Source organism: Penaeus monodon, chromosome 27 (assembly GCF_015228065.2).
Source record: "Penaeus monodon isolate SGIC_2016 chromosome 27, NSTDA_Pmon_1, whole genome shotgun sequence".
Classification (NCBI taxonomy): domain Eukaryota; kingdom Metazoa; phylum Arthropoda; class Malacostraca; order Decapoda; family Penaeidae; genus Penaeus; species Penaeus monodon.
Genome location: NC_051412.1, coordinates 19,304,452 through 19,304,778, shown reverse-complemented (window position 1 = coordinate 19,304,778; position 327 = coordinate 19,304,452). Strand labels below are relative to the sequence as shown.

The 327-nt window shown below is 38.2% G+C and overlaps 1 protein-coding gene across 1 annotated transcript in view; it reads right to left on the bottom strand.

The window, feature by feature from the left end:
* Window positions 1-205: 205 nt before the first annotated feature.
* LOC119590656 (proteoglycan Cow-like) overlaps window positions 206-327 on the bottom strand; it is a gene marked incomplete in the record, with an annotated part of 201,110 nt that continues 200,988 nt past the window's right edge. Inside the window, 1 exon segment of the mRNA XM_037939332.1 lies at window positions 206-327.

Here is a 327-nt window from a genome sequence, read left to right as displayed (position 1 = left end):
TATGCGCACCCTTTACACCCCCTATACATTGTGCACCACACTGGAGAAGACCAAAAAAAAAAAAAACGCACACAAAAAAGGCATTTCAAGTTTACTGAGGTTCCAAAACTTCCCCGAAAAGGACAGAAAAGTATGTAAAGATGAACGACCTTAATATCTGTAAATAACGTACGTAACATTACCACCTTAATTTCATTTTTTTTCACTTTTGGTTTTCAGGACGTCCCTCAAGTAGCGGGGTAAATAAAATAAAAAACGGAACACCTCGCAGTCTGTTCGAGACCTTTAAGGACGTCCGAGAAGAGGAAATAAAATAAACTCCAAAAG